This window comes from Dromiciops gliroides, chromosome 1 (genome assembly GCF_019393635.1).
Source record: "Dromiciops gliroides isolate mDroGli1 chromosome 1, mDroGli1.pri, whole genome shotgun sequence".
In the NCBI taxonomy this organism is placed as follows: Eukaryota; Metazoa; Chordata; class Mammalia; order Microbiotheria; family Microbiotheriidae; genus Dromiciops; species Dromiciops gliroides.
The window spans coordinates 142,119,052-142,143,502 of record NC_057861.1 but is presented as its reverse complement, the minus strand read 5'-3'; the positions used below and the strand labels follow the sequence as shown (position 1 = coordinate 142,143,502).

The 24,451-nt window shown below is 35.6% G+C and overlaps 1 protein-coding gene and 1 non-coding gene across 2 annotated transcripts in view; one reads left to right on the top strand and one right to left on the bottom strand.

Moving 5' to 3' along the window:
• Window positions 1-24,451, top strand: part of VPS13B (vacuolar protein sorting 13 homolog B) — a 996,174-nt gene that overhangs the window by 300,512 nt on the left and 671,211 nt on the right. The window lies entirely within an intron of this gene.
• On the bottom strand, window positions 14,521-14,627 carry LOC122737492. The gene has a single exon (XR_006354327.1). It is a non-coding gene; the product is annotated as a U6 spliceosomal RNA (small nuclear RNA).

Sequence of the window (24,451 nt, the reverse complement as noted above, 5' to 3'; positions counted from 1 at the left end):
CAATTTAGGACAATTCTCTTTAAAAAAAAGACAAGGTTTTACAAATGCATACAAATTCAGACTGCATTAAATTTCACTGGAAGTTCATACATTATGAGCTTAACAGGGGCATGAAATGTTCATCAGCAAATAAAGGCTAATTTTGTTAATTAAGTGTTGTCGAAAATGAAAGTCTAGGTTTACAAATTTCAGGTATTCTAAATTAAAAACCATTCTCTGGCTTTCCCCACCCCCTTTTTTCTTTGATAACATTTATTTCACTGCTCTATTTTGGTTGTTTGGATTATAATGAAGTATTGAAGTAGTTTAAAGGTGGAAACAGAATTTTATGTTCTACATTTTAATTTATTTGGAATGTCCTTTATGTTCTGAAGAAATTGGCTTCTCAATGGAGAATTAAGTGAATTGCCTTGAAGTATGTTTTTAGTATTTTGGACAGGATATATGAGTAAGAATGCTTATATATTGTAGCAATTAAAGACAATTCACATTTGTGGCTTGGGCATAAATGTGTAAAAATTATACCCATCTATCTTATTACATTTCCTCTTTCCTCCCTGAGGACTTCACTATGTACTTTATCTGTAATTGTTGCCAGTTTTCTATCATGTTCCCACTGGGCTTCTGGTGCAAAAAATCTTATCCTCTCGATGACAGAGCTTGCCTGAATGATTTCATGCTCCTAGCATTTTTGTTCACGGGAATTAGGGGCAAAATGTAACTACAGCTGAACAGAGCGTCTATTTTTGTAATTTGGGAGTTTAGGCTCTGTTATTGGAACTAAATGAAGAGATGCAGGTGTTCTCCAGTGCAAGTCCTTTGGGAGTTTTGATGGTAGATGCTTGAAAAGAAAATGCATGTGTTTCCAGAGTCAAACAGCAGCTGTGAGACAAGAATTTATGTTTTTCTCAGAACTTTGGGATTTCAAAATGTTACATTTAATCACATGCACAGAAAGGAGAGCAAATGTTAAAGATGTTACATATAAAAGTAGGGTACTGATCTCTTTACCATACCAACTAGTTGTGGGAATATAGGAACAAAGTGATCTTTAATCTTAATATGAACAATTTCAAAAGGATTATGATAGTTGCCAGGACACAGTCTTTTGAAAACTGCATTTGAGCACAGAATGTTGTTAGCTTACTAATTACTTTTAAAATGTACTTTTTTCCTTGCTTTGTCTTTTAGAGAAGAAAATAGATAAAAAGTAAAAGCACAAAGAAATACCTAAAATATTTTCAGATTGTACTTTTTGGTGAATAGAATGTAGGTACAGGGTTTTGTATGATAAATAGAACAGTATTTTTAGGTCGCAAAGACTATCTTATTTTTCCATATTAAATGCTTGGGGTAAAGAATTATTGGTAGGATATTTTTATGTTCTTTAGCACTTTTTAAAGAACATTTGAAATAAAATTAAAATTACTTTTTATATTTATTTGAATCTCTTCAAATTATTCAAGTATTTTGTTTTTGGAAAGGGGCTATTATTAGAATTTCTTTTATCTTAACTTTTTAAGGAGATTATCTTTAAACTATTTACTCTCATATATGTTTATATTTTTAAAATTCTCATTTGTATTGAAAAGTCAGGCTTTTATGTTTATGTTAAAAGTCTATTACTGTTGAAAGTTGAAATGGATCTTAAATGTATATGATGTAATAGGAGCATTTGACCTGTGAACAAGAAGAGACCTGCCTGTAGTATATTTTTTAAGTAAAATAGTACCTTGAAAAAAACCTAAATCTCATTTTAATCCACAGAATATCTTAAAAAAAGAAAACCTTCTAACAAATAGTATTTTCTAACAGTACTGCCAATAAAACCCTCTAACAATATTACCAATTAATGACATTTGTTTTGAATATTTGATAGGAGAAAATTTTGCTAGTGTAAAATAATTTTTAATCTTCCAAAATGTTTAATGCAGTTTTGAAATGTAATGATCAAAACTACATATTTTTTAAGAAATATAACTCTAAATTTCCACGTAGATAGATGATTGTTTTTATATTGCTTGCCTTCTGTATGAATAGGGGATACGTGGGAGAGAGGGAGAGAATTTAAAACTCTAAATTAAAAAAAAAAGAATGTTAAAAATAAATAAACATCTACATAAGTAAAAAAAAAAATGCCCATGTAGAGGCAGCTAGGTGGAGCAGTGGCTAGAATAGTGGGCCTAGCATCAGGAAAATCTAAGTTCAAATACAGACTTAGACATGTACTAGCTGTGTGACCTAGTCAAGTCACTTAACCAGCTTCCTTTTCCTTATTTGTAAAATGAGGACAATAGTGACACCACCAACAACCCAAGGATGTAGTGAGGCTAAAATGTGACAATATTTGTAATGTGCTTTGCAAACCTTAAAGCACTACATGAATGCTAGTTATTTTCATTGTTGTTGTCATCATCATCGAGAATGGATAACTATTACTAACATTCTGTCCATCTGCCTGCATGTCATTTATATTTGTATGTAATATATGCTAGTGTTTAACAGCTAAACATGACATTGGTGGACCAGTTTAATTTCTTTGTTTGAACAGGAAGGAAATGGTCTCAGTTTCCAGATCTTCGAGCTTAGTTCCCAGAGTTTTCTTCCATATTTTCCCTCCCTTGCCTCTTTAACCAGAAGTGGTATGTTCTACTCACTATGATCTTGGTGTCAAAACTTCCATTAAATTAAGTACTTGCCTGCATATCTTTTGGGGCTTTCCTGAGCCTTTCAGTTGATTTCCTATGCCCTGACCTTCTAGCAGTACTCAAATCTGGTGCATAACATGGGAAACACTGTGGGTGGGCAGCTATGAACTTAGGGGTATATGCTGGGCTACAGCTCCAGGGTCAAGCTCACCTTTTAGAGGTTAATCCTTCTCTAGTAAGTAGCAAAGGAAGGAACTAAGAATCAGGACTAGGCCGGCAAGAGGAAGTGACTTCATTGTCTCTCTGGAAAGTGTCCCAGACCTGAAGAGCCTTGGCAGTGAGCTAAAAGTGCAGTCCCAACCTTTTAACTGACATGACTTGGCTTTAGGGCTTGTAGGGTAGGGCCCTGTGCATGGCACAGTGGCATGGTTCTTAAAACTGTTTCTGAGGATTCAGGGATATAGTGCAATAAAAGGCAATTTCGAGATTCTAATACAAAACAAGAACCCCCCCCCCAAAAAAAAACCCAAACCCAAAGAAAAAAACACACCCCACAAACAAAACAAAGCATAGGAAAATTTTTCTAACTTCTTCAAGTAGGTAATTTAATTTAATCATTATGCTCTCAATTTCTTTTACATTTTGGGACAATTTAAAAGTCTCTAAGTGAGTTATTTTTGATATTATTCCCAACCTCCTTATGAGTTGTTTGTGAGGCCAGGTTATTGTAGCATTATAATGGTTTCCAGGTCTCAACCTATATAGCTATGATTTTGACCTGGCCCAAGATGGAGAGATTTTTGGCCAGAATGCTGAATTATTAAAAGCAGTTTGAATTTATAGGGGGCGGGCTTTGCGTGTGTGTGTGTGTGTGTGTGTGTGTGTGTGTGTCCCCTTCCCTCCCTCCCCAAATTGTATCTACTGGAATCATACTACCCAGTTTGAGGGAGGCCATTCGATTAACTTTTACTCTGTAATTGAGCCTATTAAAAAAATACCAGAGGATTTTAAGTGAAGGAAAGTTGAAGGAATTTTCTAAGTAGAGACTGATTTGTTTACTAGGTACTTTCACCAAAAGCCAAGTGCCCACAATTGGAGTGAATCTGAGCTGATAGAATGGTCAGTTTAATTTACCAGATTTATATATTGAAAAAAATTAAATTTGTAATTTTGTTACATTTCTCAGCCTTTAGGAGAGGTACTGTGGCATAGGTCATGGGGAACCTGCCTAGGAATCAGACATATCTGGGTTCAGGTTGGCCTCTGACACATACTGACAATGTAACTGAGGCAAATCATTTAACTCTCAGTGCCTCAAGCAATTATTTAAGACTGTGTTGTAGAATGGGCACTGATCTACCTTGGTAGAGGAACTTCCTTTTCCATTTATCATAGATCTGGTCCCTAAATAACTGAACACCAGCTTGTAAGCCCACCCAAGTCCTCCCTACATTCACTCATCCCTTCCTGTCATTCCTTAAGCTCTTTATGTTTGAACATGTGTTTCCTCTGATGAGCCTTGTCTTTATTGGCTGCCTGCTAACCGTTGAATTGTTGACTGTACCTTTAGGATCTTCTAAAGACTTTGAGTCTCAGAATCAGACAGGAAACTGTACAGCTGGGTGATGAGTTAGAAATCATAGAGTTAAATCCTTTTGTTGTATATTTTAGGAAACAGAAAAAGTTGTGGTTTGTCTGGTCATGAATAAAACCCTAAGTAGTTAATGGGGATCCTGATTTCTGCTTATTTGTTTTTGCCACTATAAGAAGCTGACTCTGAAGTCAACCTTACCATTGATAGTTTGATAAGTCCAGAGGAGAAGATGTAGACCAGTGGATAAAGAGAAACGTGGTCACCAGTAGAGGGCATACTTGCAGTAGCAGTGCCCTTTATTGGTCAATGCAGAGTTTTGGCTTCACTGTTTGTGCCTAGAGTATTGCATTATAGAATTGTTTCAACTTTTCACTTTAATTTGACTTTTTAGGTCACGTCAACTTTTGTTTCCTCCAGGGTTGGTCAGCCTGGTGCCTTGCCAATATGTGTAATCTTCAGTTTAAGTTTTCTTTGTTTTGCTGTGTAAATAGAAAGCTGAGACTTAGTAATTTGATGAGTTCTCCCCTCTTCCAAAAATATACTTTTTCATTTCTGAGCTATTTTACTAACTAATGTGTTGAAGTCTCTTTTCTTATCAAACCTTACTGAATCTTTTTGAAAAATGTTCCAGATATCCTGCCTCATATATATTCTAAGCAGATTTAATCAATTTTAAAATATCCAATCTGAAATATTGTTATAAGCTTCCTTGAATTCTGAGAGGGTCTACACTCACATAATTTATTAAATATATTGTTAAAAAACATGTCTTTTAAAAATTGTTTTGACAGGCTGTATGAAGTTATTATTTTGCTTTAAAAGTAAGAATTCTTATTCTGCTATTTCTGACATGTCCTTGACCATGAAAACCAAATTGAAATTGGGAGTGCACATGTGGCTTCTGAAGCCAGGGAGTCTTCAAGGCCTTTTAAAAAGATGATCTGGGATCTTAGTGTGCATCTGGATAGCATACCAAAGGGTTTTAAGAACAGGATAATTTGCATTCTTCTTTAAACAGTTTTATTTCCAGTGATGAATTCTACTTGAAACCTTTGATTAAATTTTCTCTCCTCCTTTTGTTTTAAACAATTTTAATTCAAATATTCTTTGCAGAATGCAGTTAAAATTCTCTGCTGTTAGCATACAGCTATCTGGGATATTAGAAAACTGGCATTCACTAACTTACAAATAGGTTGCATTCCAGAAGTTAATTTGTAAATTGGCTGTTTGTTCCTCAGTTGTTTTCCATAGAACCTGTTTTAAATGGTGGTTAGATTCTTCAACCAGTCCACAAAAAGCTAACTCACAATGTAGTTAAAATACTATAAATTTACAAGGAAAAATAGAAAATAACTTTTGTTGCAATACCAGTAAATAGGAGAATAAAATTGAATAGGAATTTTGGATTCTTGGATGCTATTAGATTAAGATGGGGAAGGTAGATGGAAGCATCAGTGGAGAGTATGAAAGAGTTTTATTAGGCTTTTGAGGTTGGGTCTTTGTGTCTAATTGCATTCAAAATTTATACTTTCGTTTTCATTGATAAAATCATATTGCTAGCAGTTATTATTCTTATTTGTCATAATTATGGTCCATTTTGTTTTATTTTGTTTATTTATTTTGCTTCCTATGAGAGAGAGGGGTAAGGATTTTCCTGAGGGCAAGAGAAGAGTTTGGAAGAAGTAGGGTGTTAAGGAGGATGGATATCTATGGTAATGGACTAATTTGGAATTGAACCTATAACAGAAGTTTGGATGGCACATAGTCCCTGAGAATATGTAGAGAGTTGTTGCTTAAGTTAACCATAGTGCTAACAACCAGTGAAGAAATTGGAAAGGACAAAAATACAAGTAACCATCTTTTCTTAAATAGGGGATGTCTGTAACATGGCTAGTATCTGTAATTAGCATTAAATTACATTTGTTTAAAAAGCCCTATGGTATAATTAATTATCATAGAGTCGTAGAATTGATGATTAGCTTTGAAATCATCTCTTTCAGCTGTACATTCTACAGCTGAGTATCTTGTCCAAGATTGTCCAACTAGTTAGTGGCAAAGTTAAGATTAGAATTCAGCTCTCCATTCATGCAGTGTTTTTCTTTCTTTCTTTCTTTTTGAAATAGATTTCTTCATACCTTTTGGAAATGTATTCACAATTAATGTGTAGCAGCATGCTTCCAGAAAACAACAAATCACATATCTGCTGGTGTTCTATATAAATTGAAATTCAATGTAAATTAAGAGGATTTATTGTGTCTCCTTCCCTTGACCTTGCTATAGAACATCTCACTTATGACTGCTCTCCTCTTCCCTGTTTCTTAAAAAAAAAAAGCAGTAACATCAGAACTGAGTTTGAGTTCAATAATATGATAGAGTATTGTATGCTATGTCTGAAATGTAGCTTACTAATATGTTTTGTATTGTGTAGTTAACCATTGATTAATGCTTCAAAAGATCATTGATTTCATTGGTGTAGGGTTTCTTTCCCACAACATTATCAAAATCACTGCACTCCTACCCCATGCCTTAAATAGTCTTCATACCTTCTGATCACCTAGGTGGATGACCACCCTTCTGGTGATAAGGTTCTCCAAACTTGGCTAGGCCATTTCTTGGACAATGTACACACAGTTGATACTGAATCCCTTCCAGTTTGGAAGAATCTGCCCTTAAAAAACTTAAATTCTGCGGAGAGTAGACAACATATATACAAATAAGTAAGTGCAAGATTATTTGGGGAGATAGTAGAAAGATTCTAAGTGAAAATGAGAAGGGAGTGCATTCCAGTTAGGTGTCAGAGAGCACTTATCCATTGTCTGTTATCTGCCACTAGCTGGTAGTTCAGTTTACCTGGAATGTAGACTGTACAAAGGAGAATAATATGAAGTAATACTGGAAAGATAGTTTCAAGCCAAATGGTGGAGGGCTTTGATTACTGTGTTAAAAAGTTTCTAGTCTGGTCTAGTCTGTGCTTACATATAACTATTTGGCAGAAGAGTGTGTGCAGAATGGATTAGAGAAGACAGGGGCTGCAAGCAGTCTTCAAGTATATTAAAAGTCAGTTACCCTTTGACCCAGCAATACCACTTTTAGGTCTTTTTCCCAAAGAAATCATGGAAAGGGGAAAGGGACCCACATGTACAAAAATATTCATAGCTGCTCTTTAGTGGTAGCAAGGAATTGGAAATTGAGGGGATGCCCATCAATTGGGGAATGGCTGGACAAGTTGTGGTATATGAATACAATGGAATACTATTGTGCTGTAAGAAACGATGAGCAGGAGGAGTTCAGAGAAACCTGGAGGGTCTTACGTGAGCTGATGATGAGTGAGATGAGCAGAACCAGAAGAACATTGTACACAGTATCATCAACATTGAGTGTTGATCTACTGTGATGGACTATATTCTTCTCACCAATGCAATGGTACAGAAGAGTTCCAGGGAACTCATGATAGAAGAGAATCTCCAAATCCAAGAAAAAAAAAAAAGAACTGTGGAGTATAGATGCTGAATGAACCATACTATTTATTTTGTTTTGGGTGCTGTTGTTTTTTTTTTCTATTTTGAGGTTTTGCATTATTGCTCTGATTTTTTCTCTTATAACAGGATTAATGCAGAAATAGGATTAATGTTATTATGTGTATATATATATATATCTATATGTATATGTATATAGATATATAGATATAACCTATATCAGATTACCTGCTGTCTAGGGGAGGGGGGAGGGAGAAAAATCTGAAATTGTAAAGCTTGTATAAACAAAAGTTGAGAACTATCTTTACATGTAACAGAAAAAATAAAATACCTTATGTTTTTTTTTTTAAAAAGTCAGTTAGTAAAACCCTCAGACTCATTCCCAGTATCCGTCTCCCCCCCACCCCCCGCCAACTGTATTTCTCTCTTTAAAATTAAAGTACAAGCACATTTTTAGAAATACATCATTGGTTCAAGATCTGTCTCTTATACATATTAATTGTGTGAGCCCAGGCAAGTGACTTAATTTTTCAGCTCCTCAATCAATTCCCAAAATTAGGAGCAATTATGGTGCAATGGAAAGTGGTGTAGGACCTGGGTTCAAACTCTAACTGTTACTTAATACCTATGTAACCTCGAATGTGTTATTTCAGTCAATCAATCAACATTGGTAAGTGCCAGGCAGTATGCTAAGCCCTTCACGAATTTGGGACTCAATTTCCTCAACTATATAAAATGATGAGGTTAAAGAATATGACCAGGGGGCAGCTAGGTGGCACAGTGGATAAAACAGCAGTCCTGGAAGTATGACCCTGGGCAAGTCACTTAACTCTCATTGCCCCACCCCCAAAAAAGGAATATGACCTTAGAAGTCCCTTTCATCTCTAAATCTGTTCTGCTCTGATCCCGTAAATTATAGACCTGTTATTGATCTATATCACTGAAATAACCATCTTCACACTGAGGGTTTCCTAAACCTATGAAACCATAGGTCTGGACTAGCCGCCACATATGACACTGAAGCTGGTACTAGATGAAGGAAGCGTCCATGCAGTTAGTGCTGTGCTTAGCTTGATTTGCCTCTTCATGAGAGCCTTTTTAAAACAGTCATAATGGTTGTATGATTCATCCTTCATAGAAAAACAAACAAGTCTTTGTTGAACATTGAAATTTTGCACATGAGCACTGAGAAATCAACTTTCTGCTGGGGAGAAATGGGGAACGTTTTTAGTTGATATCTTCGATGAGAACATATTAATCTTTGGATAATAGCAATAACCAGAATGTTGAAGATATCCTAGAATCCAGGAGGAAACACCAGTCCTTTCTTATGAAATTGGCCCAAGATTTGAGTAACTTTGATGAATTTTCTGAACATTATGAAAAAAAAGAATATCCTTTTCTTTCTTTTCTTTTTTCTTTTTTTGGCATTGTAATAAAAATCATCCTTAAAAAAAAAAACAACCTACTAGTAAAAGTGCTGATGGGCAGCTGAATAGCACAGTTTATAGAACAGTGGACCAGAAGTTAAAAAGACCAGAAAAACCAGAGTTAAAATTTCACCTCAGACACTTAGTAGCTATGTGACTTTGGGCAAGTCACTTAAGCCCTGCCTAAACTAGAGAAGGAAATGGCAAACCACTCCTGTATCTTAGCAAAGAAAACCCAATGAACATTTGGTCCACAGGGTCACAGAGTCTGACATGACTGAATGACTCAACAACAAGAACAACAATAAAAGTTGGTGATATATTTTGGTTGTGGGCTGAAATAAAAATAGATTTTGTTCAATTATTGATTTTCTGTTCTGGGAAGGGGTATCAATGAATTCTATTTGATATACAGAATCCTCATTTTAAAGATGTGTATAAACTTCTTAGACTTAAATTTTAGGCAGCTAGCTGGCCTAGTGGGCAGAATGCTGGATTTGGAGTCATTATGATCTGAATTCAAATCCTGCCTCATCCACATGTAGAACCTTCGGTTATAGCAGATGGAGAAGTTTTGAATACTGTGGATAAGGTCACTTACCTTGACAGTGTACTTTCCAGGGATGTACACATGGATGATGAGGTGGACACGTGCATTGCCAGATTTAGCTCAGGGTTTGGGAGGCTCCCAAGGAAGTGTGGGAAAGAAGACATATTAAGCTGCTTTTTAAACTGAACGTCTGCAGAGCTGCTATGCTGACCTCGTCGTTTGCCTGTGAAATATGGACAGTCTGCTGGCACCATGCCAGGAAACTGAATCATTCCCATTTGAATTATCTTAGGAAGATTGTGAAGATTACCTGCAATATAAGGTACTGGACACTGAGGTCCTTTCTCCAGCTGAACTGCCAAAGCATTCAAACTCTACTACAGGGAGCATAACTCTGATGGACTGGCCACATTGTTTGAATGCCAAACATATGTTTGCCTTAAAGACTATTTTACAGAGGACTCACACAAGGCAAGTGCTCGCATGGAGGTCAGAAGAAGAGATATAAGGACACTCTTAAGGTCTCTCTGAAAAACTTTGGTATTGATTGTGAGAAATGGGAAACACTGGCACAGGATCGTCCAACATGATGTGCCTGCATCAAAGTAGGCACTGTGCTCTGTGAGCAAAGAAGAATTGCACTGGCTCAAAGGAAACATGAGAGGTATAAATTTAGAGACATCTTCATTCCAAAATGTTCATTTGAACTATTTCTGCCCAACCTGTGGTGGAGCCATCCGAGCTCGTATTGGATCAGCCACAGTCTTACACACAGTACCTTGACCACAACACAGTGATGTTATTTTGGTTCTCTTGAACATGAAGGACAAACAAAAGCTGGATGACAGGGGACAAGTCATTTAACCTTTCCTTGCCTCAGTTCGTATGTAAAATAAGGATAATGATAGCATCTACCTCCCAAGATTCTTGTGAAGATCAAATGAAATAATATTTGCAAAGTGCTTTGCAAACCTCAGAGCTGTTTATATAATTGCTATCTATTATTATTTTCTTTTTGGTTTTTTTTTTGTTTGTTTTTGTGGGGCATTGGGGGTTAAGTGACTTCCCCAGGGTCACACAGCTAGTAAGTGTCAAGTGTCTGAGGCTGGATTTGAACTCGGGTACTCCTGACTCCAGGGCCGGTGCTTTATCCACTACGCCACCTAGCTGCCCCCTCTATTATTATTTTCAAAAACCACTAATAAGTACAAATAATAATCAATGGGTTTTTTCTTCTTTTATTGTCTATAATTATTCATTTTGCCACTCTTAAAGGGCATTTACTTTCTTGTATTGTAATTTAAATATTTCATGTTTATATAATGCCTGGCACATAGGAGCCTCCTTTCTTTCCTCCTTCCTCCCTTCTTCCCTTCCTCCCTTCCCTCACTTCCCTTCCTTCCTTTCCCTTCCTTCCCTTCCCTCCCCTTACTACTTCCTTCCCCTTCCCCTCCCCTCCCCTCCGCTCCAGAGGGGAAAGATGAAGTCACAGTTTCATTCAGTTCTGTAAGCCTTTTAAAAGTACATACTGTGTTCCTTGCATTGTGCTAGGCATTGGGAGTACAAAGATGATAAATGAGAGTCCTTGTCCTCAATATGCTTCCACTCCTATAGGGACAATATAACTTGCATATAAATAATTCGAATACAAGGTAGAACACAAAGGCAAAAAAGAAACTTGCTTCTTATATTCTCCAGTATTACTACTGACATACTTGTTGCTTCTGAAGTGCTTTTAGAAATCAAAACAATGCTTTGTATTTGTAATGACCAACTTTTGCCCCCCAAAATAAATGCAGAAGACATTGTCCCCTACTTCTTTGAAGAAGTAGGACATTATGGGTGTGGAATATTGCATATTGTAGTAGATTTTTTTGTATGTTAATTTTGTAGAACTTTTTTGTTACTATTTTTAAAAAGTATTATGAGGGTTGGCTATCAAGAAAAGAGTAGAGTAAGGACTATAGTGGGAAATGGAGGTGATGTAAAAACAAAAGCTAACACTGAATTGTACTTTTAAAAAGTACCTCAGTTTATGAATGAATTTGAGCTTTTCTTTATTTTCTCTTTCTTATTTTCTGGAAATAAGAATATTTAGCAGATATTTAAAAATGTTTACTAAGTATTCCTTCTACCAATTTCTCTACTAAGCACTTTTTCTGCAATTTATAGTTTTATGTCATTGTGTAGAACATAGAGGTTTGGTGACTTGCTCAGTGATACATAGCCAGGATTTATCAGGAGCAGAATTTAAACTGAAGTCTTCTAGACATTGAGCATCTGCCACACCATGTTGCTTCTCTGGTTGCTAGTGAATTTAAGACAAAAAAATAAATAAATAAAACATCCTGAAGAGTTTGTATTCTACTTAGAAAATCTATTGTTCTTTAAATTGACATATTCATGCTCTGAGCTTCATAAAGTAGATGCTTAAAAAGAAAGTTGGCGAAAATATGCAGGGTAGGGTCAGATAGGAGGTTTAGAGCCAATATGGATAAAGACAATGATTCAGAGAAGCCAGGAATCCACCTAAAGTGTGCCCAGGCTTCTGGAGGAAACATATTACATTACATTACTATTAATAAATAACATTGCATGTTATTTTAACATTTATTCATCACTAAGAAAAATGTCTATTTAAAAATATGAAAATTCATTTTAATTTAAATATGTGAAAATTCATTACAAAATATTTTCAATGAATGAAATAACTATGGAATATGAAAGATATTACTTTGTCTTCAGTACTATTTTAACATGAATTAAATGTTTTAGTTATTAAAATATATTTAATTCATCTGTTTGGAGTTATTAATCATAATTTTATTTTTATCCTTAAAAAAATAAGTACAGAAGTTAATAGTGCTTTTAAAAATTTGATTAATTGTTAACAAAGCATAACATAAGTAAGCTTCACTCAGCCTGTGAAAGGGATGACTTAACACAACTGTTGATGCATATGGAGTGAAACATCTTTATCAAGTTAATACAAGAAGCAGTCATGCCCTACTTGAATTACTCATTTATAATAGCTGAGCAGCAGCCTGCATGTGGACTTTGAAATCCTGGGAAAATAAGATGCATGCATGCATCCAAATGTCTAAAGGCTTTACTCTAAAGCAGCTGGAAAACGTTGAACTATGTTGTCAGCTACTAGGTTTTTGGCCTTCAGGGAGATGTGATCAATTTAATTACTGACCAGCTTCAACCATTACTTTAATGATTATTGCCTAAATTCTCAAACCTCAAAGTTTTTAACTTCAAAGACTACTTTTAAAATCTATAAAATAAAAAGTCAGAATTAAGTTGCTTTTTAAAAAATGTACCTTGCCTAAGTCTGTCAAACATCTTTTAGAGTGTATAGTCTGAAAAACTATATCTTTGGAAATAAAATAGAGAATCCCAAATATTAAGCATTCTGCATCTGGAGATTAATATATTGCTGTCGTTAAACAAGTAAATGTGAAACATGCCTCTTTGCTTTAAGGGCCTCATTCTACCCTTGTGTTTCTCCAGCATGTTTGGTTTTGTAAATATGTATGCTGGTTTTATGGGGATATCTGTAACTATTTCTTCTAAAGTCTCATTTCATAAATAGACTGAAAATTTTGTTTTGAAACATTGAAGATAAATTCACTGTTTGCATTTATCTACCATTTACTGTCTTCCAAATGTCTGATCCAGAACAGATTTCTCATTGATTTTTCTATAAAATACATATAATCCATCCTTATAACAGAGATGAGAGTTTTGTCATGCATGGGGGAAATGTCCTGTTCAGACTGAAGACATGACTGTAAGGCAGGCACTTTTGCATTTAATCCTCACTCTGGATGCTCTCCTTGAGTTTCCCTTCAGTAAATCACTTGATCTTTCCATGATTGCTTCTTAATCTTTTAAGTGGAAGCAACAGCGATAGCCTCCCTCTCAAGAGCTCTTGTGTAGGTTAAGAAATAACAGTTAACACTTTGAAAACAGAATGTCTGTACTAATGGTTATAATTCATCATCACCACCACCTTTATCAGCTAACAGTTTAGGATGTAGCTGGTTGCACATAGAGATTTTATAAGAGCTTCAGTAATGAATATATAGCATGTGTGTGTTCATTTCTATAAATGTGTGAGTACATACATGTTCACACCATATCCATGTACACATATACAGTAGCCCTACTGGTAAAGTTACATAGAGGTTAATGACATGTCTGCAGTCTGTGTAATTGGAAATGCTTCCTGAGAGAGGTCATTGAAATGTGTGAAAGGAGTAAGGATCAAGAGATGACTTTTTGAGATGGCAGGAGACCCTAATTGAATTTGAAAAAAGTGAAAAGGTAAGTGACCATGAATTACAGCTTTGAGGCGTCTGCAGAATATTAATGTAATGTAAATATTTTTCTAAAAGCCCTATTTTATCTAAAGTATATTTTCTTCATGCTTTCACTGGCTGTTTTAACAGTACACCCTGGCAGTCCCGAGGTTACTGCTCAGTTCCTTATCAAAGACAGTATGAGTGCTCTGCTCCAGGGCTTCTTAAACTTTTTCTACTTGTGACAACCCCTTTTTGCCTGAGACATTTTTACTCAACCCCGAGTATATAGGTATATAAAATAGGTATACGTAACCTTTTAGTGTTGTTAAATTTTTCATTACCACACATTGTTATGTGTTGTTATGCAACCCCCACAGTTTAAGAAGCTTTGTTTTAATTGACATTAAGGCTGAGCCAAATGAATGTTGTTTTAACTACTGAAAATACTGACAATATTTTATGCTTAATCTATTTTATTTTAGTTTTCTAAATTTTATTTTATTATTATTATTTTTAATATGGAATGCTTCATGAATTTGCCTGTCATCCTTGTGCAGGGGCCATGCTAATCTTCTCTGTATCATTCCAATTTTAGTATATGTGCTGCTGAAGCAAGCACTGCTTGATCTATTTTAAATTAAATTTTTACTTTTTGGGTTTTTTTTGTTAGGTTTTTATGCATAACCTGAAATCCTTGTTTCCCAAACTGATACAAACATAATTTCTTCCAACTGAGCTTACAACAGAAATCCTTGACCATGGGCTAATGTAGCATTTTTCTAGTAGCCTAGCAAATAACTAAATTACTAGTTAGTTTAAGACAGTAGTCAAGCATGATTTTTATTCTGAAGAAATCTCACAGTTTTGTTTTTTAAATTTTCGTATCTTATTTTTGGTATCTAGAATACCACCACACTTTGTATAATGTAAAAGTCTTTTGACAGGATGAGGAGAATTTTGTAAATGTGTTTTTCCTAGATTTTAGCAAAGTTTTTCATAAAATGATAGAATTAATTCTTATGGGAAAGATGGGAAAATATGGATTAGACAGTGATACAATGAGATGGATTCAGAATTGGTCATGTGGCCAGACTGAAAGAGGAAATAGTTGTGAATTGTTCAGTGTCGTTTTTGGCAGAAAGTCTGCAGTGACTGCTGGGATTTGTACTTAGCTTTGTACTATTTAAGATCTTTATTCGTGATCTGCATACAATTATAAATGTTATGTTTGTATGATTTTCAGTCAATATTCTGTCTTTTCCAGCACATTACTCTATCCTTTCCACTCTGAATTATTTTTAGACACTCTTTCTCCTGGATACTTTTTTACTACCTGCAAACATGCCTACTGCCATTCTCAAAAAACCCTCACTTGATCTATCCATCCTCAAGGGTAATCAACTTGAGAGGTCTGTCTGTAATCTATGCTTCCACTTCTCTCCTCACATTCTTCTTAACTCTACATTCTGATTTCCTACCTCATTATTCAACTGAAATTGCTCTCTCTAAAGTTACCAGTGATCTTTCTTTTTTTCTGACTTTTTTCCTTCTTTCTTTTTTCCTTATTTAGTATTTTATTTTTCCCCAATTATATGTTGAAACAATTTTTAATGTCTATTTTTAAAGACTTTGAGTTTCAAATTCTCTCCCTTTCTCCCCCTTCTCTTTGAGAAGTCACTTGACTTAGCAATTTGATATAGGTTATACATATGTAGTCATACAAAACATTTCCATATTAGTCGCAGACCAAAAAACCTCAAGAAAAATAAAGTGTTTTACACACACATACACACACATTGAATAGTTGCTGTCTGTAAGGTGGCTAAGATTCTAGCTATACTGTCTAAAAATCTAATGAGTGGTCGCCAATAAAATAGAAGCTTTAGCAAGAGTTTAGACTTTTAAGCATTTATTAAGGAGCAAAAGAATTTGGTGAGGAGAGAGAAAGAGGCCAAGGTGCCTACATCTATCTATCTCAGGGAGCCAGCATTTCTGCTTCACTCCTGGGGTGTGTGTGTGTGTGTGTGTGTGTGTGTGTGTGTGTGAGAGAGAGAGAGAGAGAGAGAGAGAGAGAGAGAGAGAGAGAGCGCCTCGCCCCTTCTTTATCCCAGAAACCTACTGTGAAACCGGACACAGGGCTGTTCCAAAACGGACAGCTCCAAGCTAATTGGCTGATAGCTTTGATTGACAGTACCCATGAGCACACTCCACTTCCTGATGCCAAGGAACTGACCTTTCAAGCCACAAGGCTTGCCCTCAGATGCCTTCTCCTCATGGCCCAGCTTTCCTACAGTATTTCTCCAACAGGGGGTGTCACTCCAATTCTCACTCTGTGTGTGTGTGTATGCAAATCTGTATTTAGAAACCATTAGTTCTTTCTCTGAGGATGGATTGCATTCTTCATCCTAAGTTCAGAGTTGTCTTGGATCATTGTATTGCTGAGAATAGCTAAGTCATTCACACTAAGCACCCCACAATATTGTTGTTATTTTGTACATAGTACATTTCACTTTGCACCAGTTCATATAAGTCTAGGCTTTTCTGAGAGCATTCTGCTCATGATTTCTTTTATGATGGAATAGAATACTATATCATCATAATCATACCATGATTTGTTTAGTCATTCCCTGATTGATGGACATCCCCAAAGAGCTGCTAAAATATTTTTTGTACATATAGGTCTTTTTCCTTGTTGTTTTTTATGTCTTTTTGGATATAGACCTAGTAGTGGTATTGCTAGGTCAAGGGTTTTAACAAGAATTGTTTTAATTTGCATCTCTTTCATCAATAGACTTAGAATATTATTTTTCATATGGCTATATGGATGGCTTTGATTACTTCATCTGAAAATTGTTCATATCTTTTGATCATTTATCAATCGGGGAATGGGAGTTGAAAAAACCCATTGGAAAATTTAAAAGGAAAATAGCTGGTACTTTAGAGTTTAAAGGGACAGGGTAGGGGAAATTTCTTACCCAACCAGAAGATCAGAAGATGTAGGTTCAGCTTTCCTCTTTGTGGTCAGCCATCTGTAAGGGACTAAAATTATCAGAAAGGGAACAGCCGAGGTAATTATAGGCCTATTACATGCAGGATCAAATCCAGCAAAGGATTAGATGGATAGGTAGGAAGACAAGCAGGGGAGAATGGTGTCCCAAAAACCTAGAGAGAAGAAAGTATTCAATGAGGAGAGGGTGACCAAGCTTGTCAAAGGTTAAAGTGATGGAGAATGAAGAATGAGAAAAGGCCTTTGGATTTGGCAACTAAGAGATGATTAAAAACTTTGGAGAGAGCAGTTTGGGTGGAATGAGAGGGTTGGAAATCTGAATGCAGTGGGTTAAGAAGAGAGAGAGGAGAGGAAATGGTGGTAAATATTTATTGTAGACTGACTTTGGGGGGAGTTTAGCTACCAAGGGCATGAGAGATATAGGAAAATACTTAGTGGGGATGGAGGGATCAAGTGAAAGTTTTATCTGACATATTGCATTTATTTTGGGGTATTACTGTTTAACAAAGACATGGATGAACTGAAGAGTGTCCAGAGGAGCATCAGGATGTTGAAAGGGTCAATTCAGGACAATTGAGGATCAGTTGAAGAAACTGGGCATGTTTATCCTGGAGAAGAGAAGATTCAAGTATTCAGATGTTTGAAGGGCTATCTTTAAGGAGGGATTACATTTAATTTAGGTTGGTCCCAGAAATGGATGGAAGTTGCAAAGAGCCAGGAAGAACTTCCAAACAATTAGAACTGTTAAAAAAATGGAGTGTCTTGCCTCAAAAAATTATGGGTTCTCTTTCTCCCTTGGAGGTCTTCAAGCAGAGGCTAAACAACTTTTTATTGGCTTTGTTATGATGGGGAGTTGGTTGAATGTTGGTCGAAATGGATGACAGCTGAGGTCCCTTCCAATTCCAATTCAGCAAGTTAACCTCGAGGGTATGCTTTGTTCACTAATCTGAATTATGATGGAAATCTTAATTATGTTTTTATTCTCTTTATGTTAAAATTTTTTGTTTATATGAATAAAGTTCTTAAAAACTTTTGTTTGAGCTTCTACTACATTTTGGGGGCTTTTTTTTTTCTTTTTTGTGAGTTGCTATTAGGCAGAGGTGTCAAATTCACAGCCACCAACACAGTTCACCCACAGAATTCTGAGTGTGGCAGAAACAGATTAAAGTATAATTGGGGAATGTCTAAAAAATATAGTACAACACAAATAATGTCAATTTGTGGTTTTCTAAGACATTATGCTACATGTAGGTAACTATTTCTATTTGATTTCAAGGATCTTATTCATGTTTTCTCTTTGATATTTAAACCTGTTGTTCTTGATGACACATACTGGCCAGGATCATTGACCCCTGAGAACACATTCATAACTATATTAATGAAGTAATTAAATGATCCAGTTTTCTGGTTAAACGGAAAAATGCTTTGAGAAGTTGCTTCATTGAATTCCTGGGGTCACTAGGAAAGGCATAAGTATTCAATATAAATAATATTTGACAATGTTATATATAAATAATGACTACATTGTTCTTATTATTGTCTTAGGACATTAGTTAGATGCCTGTGTTACCACCTTGGAGAACTATTTCAGCTTTTCAATGTTTAGACCTTACATATTTAAGCCTGTAGTTCTATACGGTTGTTTAAAAATTATCAGCTTCTGAGTGGGCACTGTCCTGTCTCTATTTATCATGCTACATTTGATACATTATAATCTAGTGGGTTTTTTGGACAGGTACATTGTTATCATAAATATCCAATATAATAGTGAACAAATAAATTATTTATTTACAGTTGGGACTTTTTTCCTAGGAGGTTTTAGTGAATTAATTCTTTCTATAAAGTGATTTTATAAGTTGTCTAATTTCCTCTGTAAAAGAAATATTATGAAATGCCTGGGAAGATTTGGATAAGTAGAAGTATATCTAAGAGCAGTGTCATGAAAACCCAAGAAAAAAATCTCCAGAATGAATGAATTGTTGATATTATCAGAAAATGCTCAAATGTCAAATTCAGTCAACAAGCATTTATTTAGCACTTATTATGTACCAGGCATTGTTCTGTGGTCAAGAAGTTTGAGATCATTGTACTTGTTGTTGTTGTTGTTGTTGTTTGCCCTTCATTCTAGAAGAGGACTGTGATTCCAGGGTGATGTCATGACTTGCAGTGAATTGGATTTAAGTGAGGGAGGGTTGTGCAAGCTCACTCTCTCCTCCAGAGCCATCTAGGTCCAGTGACAAGATATATATATGGACTATTGGAGATGACCCCAGATATTTAAGGCAATTGGGGTTAAATGACTTGCCCAGGGTCACACAGCTACTAAGTATGTGAAGTGAAATTCGAACTCAGGTTCTCTCAACTTTGTAGTAAAGAAATCATTGGTAACTTTGAAGATAGAACATTTTTATTATCATTGTTGTTGAATAGAATGGACAAAAAGTGAGATTACAAAGGATTATAAAGAGGGTGATGTGAAAAAGTGGAGGTGACAAGAGCAGAAAGCTTTTTCTCGGATTTTGATTATGAAAGGGATGGAAGAAAAAAATGTAACAGCAATTATTTTATTCCATTTTTTTCTTACCAAATCTATTGATTTTTTTTCTTTTTTCTTTTTTCTGAAGTAAAATTCTCTATCTCTATCTGTTTGCTGGACATCTCTCTGGATGTCCCATATATATATATATCTCAGACTCTTTGTGTTCAAAACAGAACTTATCTTTTTCTCAAACCCATCTAGCCTTCACTGTTTCATTCCTTCAAGAAGGAGTTTTCTAGATTCCAAGAGAACATTTCTATGCAATCCTTCTAGGGTCTTCATATTTTATAAATTTCTCTCTGAACGTCTAGTTTCCATGACTATTCACATATAGATCTCATCTGTGTATGGAGGGCATATTTTTTCCCATATTATGGACAGTCAATGTGGATTCACATCATGCTGTTGAGTCATGTTGAACTTGTAGTCAATGAAAACTTCAGTCTTTCCCCTTTGAATTGAATGTGAAAGCCAGAGTCTCTCAAAGCCTGTACTTGTGTGTGTGTGTGTGTGTTTAATTTAGGTGTATGACTTTTTATTTATTTCCATCACATTACCTTTACCATTAGTTATCAAGCATATTCCAGGCATTGTGCCAGGCACTGGAGATACATAGAATAACAGAGGGATGAACTTAAGTGATCATCATCTGTGGGGAGAGTGGTGGGAAAATGTGCTAATCACTGGAGATACAAAGAAAGGCCAAAACAGTCCTGGCTTTCAGGGATCAGACCTTCTAATGGGGAAGTCCACATGCAAACACCTCTGTATAAGGTGTATGCAGTGTAAGTTGAAAGTATCTCAGAGCAAAGGTACTGACAGTAGGGTGGAGGGGGATAGAAAGGTCTCTTGAAGAAGTTGAGATTTGAGCTGGGTCTTGAAAGGATCCAGGAATCGGGGCCTGGAAGGGATAGGGGACAACTAATGAAAAAGCATGGAGTACAGAAATGGAGTACTGAGTGAGAGGAATAGCAGGTAAGCCATTTGCTGTATCTTAGAGTCTGTGGATAGAAGTATAGTGGAAGAAGACTGGACAGTTAAGAAGGTGCCAGATTGTGAAGGACCTTTAAAAGCCAAAGGATTTTATGTTTAATTTTGGAAAGAATAAATTGCCATTGGAGTTTATTGAATGGTGGTGTGTATGTATGACATGGTCTATGCACATATGAAGAGCTAAACAAATGCTTATGGTGTTGAATTCTGGATACTTTCATAGTACAGCCAGAAGAGTTCTAGATGTGGAATCATTAAGCCTGAATTCCACTCCTGGATATGACACTGTCTATGTGAACTTGAATAAATGGCCCCCAGTTTCCTTATTTATAAAAGGAAAGGTTCGAGTAGATGATGAAGATCAAGGGCTCTTCTGCCTCTAGATCTATAATACTGTCCCTTCTCTTACAACCATTTGAGCCTGCTATAAAGAACAGTCCAGCAACTTAACATACTATTTCCTTTCATATTAAGGGCCCAGCCACTTGGATTTATTCTGTCTTTTCTCTCTCTCTCTCTCTCTCTCTCTCTCTCTCTCTCTCTCTCTCTCTCTCTCTCTCTCTCTCTCTCTCTCTCTCCCCCCCCTCCTGTCCCCCTTATCTCCCATTCCCCCTCTCTGATTGCTTTGCCCCAACCCCATTTTCTTAATGTTGTGTCAATTGTTTTGTGATATGAACTTAGGAAAGGATCAGAATGGTCCATTCATGAAATGGTGTTAAGGTAAAAGTTGGGCAATCTCTATCCAAGTAAATAAGAGTTCAGGAAGTATCTAGCTCAGGAAAGCTGACCACAGGGGGACAATCACATGTTGTCACTATAATTTAGGGCCATATTTCCTAAAGGGATGGCAGGATAACTTATATGGCCAATAAGGAGATCTGACCCATGGGAAGGCAGTGAGTTTAGTTTTTTGTTTATTTGAACAGGGTTCCAGTTATGGTCATCATGTTGTATTTTTTATCCCCTAACTATCATAATCCAACAAAGATATAACTAAAAGCAGAAGATTTAACTTCAGATTTATATAGAGAATATGTCGAAGTAGTTTTCTGTGCCATTAGCGGAACAAATTAAACTTTCACTGGTTGAGTGCACATGCCTACATGGTATAGTGTGGGAGGATTATCAGCCAGTTAGCCTTATTGGTTTATTGGCAGCAGAACACACTTAAGCCAAATTTTCCCATGGAAGAAATAGTGTAGTAGAAATCTCAGAAGTTTTACTAAGAAATTTATGAAGTGGGATGATAGTAAATTACTGAAGAACTTTCAAAGCCAGTATATAATTAATTGACAATTTATTGACTTCATCCTCAGTGCTGGTTTAAAGAAAAGGGTGGGAGGGTTAGATTTCAAGCTGCACTTTGAAAGCTGTGTGAGGTCTTTTAAAAATATTTTAGTTAAGCTGTAATTAATTAACTTAATTAAACAAATATTAGTAAAAGAATAAGAGTATTTAAAGATCCAAAATGGAGGTTGTAATGGGCTCATTGAAAATAACTGATAGAAAGTGTCATTCTGAATCTAAGATGCAATGAAATACAAAGTTTACTAGTCACTTTTTGATCTTCTGACAAGTTAAAAATACACTGGTATTAAAAAAAACCACTTATGTTTTTAAATAAAACCATTTAAAAAAACATTTATCCAGTTATCATATTTTGCTGAAAATCTCTAAATGTTTACTTGATACACAGTAACATTTAACTCTCTTAAAATGTGACTATTGTACTTCTGAATGGTAGTTATTAAAATAAGTTTGCCTTGTAAGATATTGTAAGAAATTTTTTTTCTGGTTTATATGGTTATAAAACTTTAAATGATGATTTTTAGTAACAAATAGTGGTGGGGTTTTTTGGAGTTTTTTTGCTTTTGCTTTTAGTTTTGCCATTTGATGCAAATATTTCTGTGGAAGGACTTAAGATGACTTGACCATTCAAGTGGTGGAATGAATTTTCATACCTCAAATCTCATTTCCCTACTTTTCTAGACTGAGAAGATCAGTGTAACAACTGCTTTAGTCACCTTTCCTTAGCACCATTGCTCTTAGGTCATTGTTGTAGCCTCTGGAAACATAATTGGATAGCAACACAACAAACAAAAAATCTAGATGCCCTTTCATTTCTGCCACAGTAGAAGAGAACATTGCATAAAATACTTTTTCATTGCTGGATCTTAGCCAGGACACTGAAATGTGTCCTGCTTTCTCTAGTGTTCCTTATTATATTAAGGTCTTTCCAGCTCATTCCCATGGAGACCACAATAGTGCTACTTTTCCTGACCCTCACTGTAGCAACAGAGTCATAGAGGATATGCTATGGAATATGTGTGTGTGTGTATGTATGTGTATATATATGTATATGTATGTATATATGTGTGTGTGTGTATATATATATAAATATCTTATTGAACACCAACTTATATTTTTAGTTTGAAAGGGGTAGACAACTCTTGTAATGGCTATAAGTAAAGGAAATAAAGATTTTCTGTCTCTGCATTGGGAAGAAGAATTGTACTCCCATTTTTTAATATTTATAAACCAGCTTTTTTTTTTTAATCCAGTGCCAAACAGCCATAGTTTTTCAGGCAAAGAAAATTTAAAGATTGGGTTTTCTGGAAATCACTACTTTATTATTTTTAAAAAGGTAAAATGGAGACCCTGCAAAAATTTTGGTTTTATAGCCCAGAAGTTAAATTTAAGCCACATATTATGAAACCTCAATTTTGCTCTTTTCCTCTTATTTACCAAGATTTATTTCACCCTTAAAAAATCTCTCATTTAACCTTTCCATTTCCTTAAGGCTTAATCAGTTGTCTCTTCCCTTTCACTGCACAGTAATTCCTTTTTACTTTTGTCTTCTGTGTTTACTGTCTCCACTTCATCATCTTCTCCTTCCCTTACTTCTTCATCATTTATAATCTGGTTTCTAATCCCACAATGTGGCTGAAAACTATGTCAAGGTTACAAATTATCTTATTCTTTCCAGTCTCCTTTGCTGAATCATAGATTCTTTTCCCTTAGCATCGATGTTATCTTGAACTCAGGCCTGGGCCTTCTCTCTGTATACATCTTTTCTTGGGTTCTTAATTAGTTCCTATGGAGTCAAGTATCATCATGCAGATCACTTTCAAAGCTTTATGTCTAGACTTAACCTCCTTCCTCACCTTCAGCCTTATATCGTCACCTGCTTTCTAGATATCACCTCACAAACTCTACATGTCTAAGATGGAACACCTTATCTTCTCTTTCTAAACATTCCCATCTCCTTTACTCCAGGATTTCTCTTCTTCGGAATTCATTATTTCTTTTGTACACACCACTTTCCTTTGAGGTCATTCTCGTTTGTAACCTTAGAGCTTCCCTCACCCTCAATAGTAATTAGTTGTTAAGTTATGTCAGTTCTACTTCTATAACATTTCTAGCATCTGGCCTTTTTTTAGTTAGATAGTTAGCACCTTACCTTAGTTAAGGCTTGTATTACTTCTCTGCCTTCTAATTGAGCAAATAAATTGTTTCCAGTTTGTCCCTTCTCTATATTTCATTCCTCACACAACTGCCAAAATAATCTCCCTGAGGCACTGATCTTGACCATACTATTGCCCTGACTAAAACCTTCAAATTCTTGATCCTGACATTTAAAGTTCTCCAGAATCTGGCCTCCCCTTTATTTTTCCAACCTACTTTCCTTCACAAATTCTACATTTGAGTCAAACTGGGCAGTAAGAAGCTGTTCACTGACCTTGATGCTTCTCTCTCTTCTCTCTTTATACAAGCTGTTTTTCAGGCCTAAACTGTGTTCTCTCTTCATCCCTGCTTCCCAGAATGCTAGTTATCCCTCAGGTTTCATCACAGTTCACCACCTTTTCCATGGAGTCTTCCCAGATAACCCTGTTGTTAGGATTCC